This window comes from Rhineura floridana, chromosome 8 (genome assembly GCF_030035675.1).
Source record: "Rhineura floridana isolate rRhiFlo1 chromosome 8, rRhiFlo1.hap2, whole genome shotgun sequence".
In the NCBI taxonomy this organism is placed as follows: Eukaryota; Metazoa; Chordata; class Lepidosauria; order Squamata; family Rhineuridae; genus Rhineura; species Rhineura floridana.
In genome coordinates, this window is record NC_084487.1 from 98,239,728 (window position 1) to 98,239,989 (window position 262).

A 262-nucleotide genomic window follows, 5' to 3' on the forward strand; every position below is an offset into this window, starting at 1 on the left:
TTGTGTGGGCAAATCAAGTTATATACAATGCATTTTATGTTCCTAAAGTAACAAAGTGACTTTCAGTCTATAAGGGATGCTAAACAAATAAGTATTGCATATTTTTTGTTTTCCCCAACATTTCAGGGTTTTTTCCATCACCACTCCTGACCTGAAAAAAAAACATTTTCTGCCAAGGCTTCAAAATTTCTAGACATTTTACATCTCTACTCCCTTGGCTTGCTGTTGTTGCTCATTAGCTCTCAGGCTAATGGAAACTGCC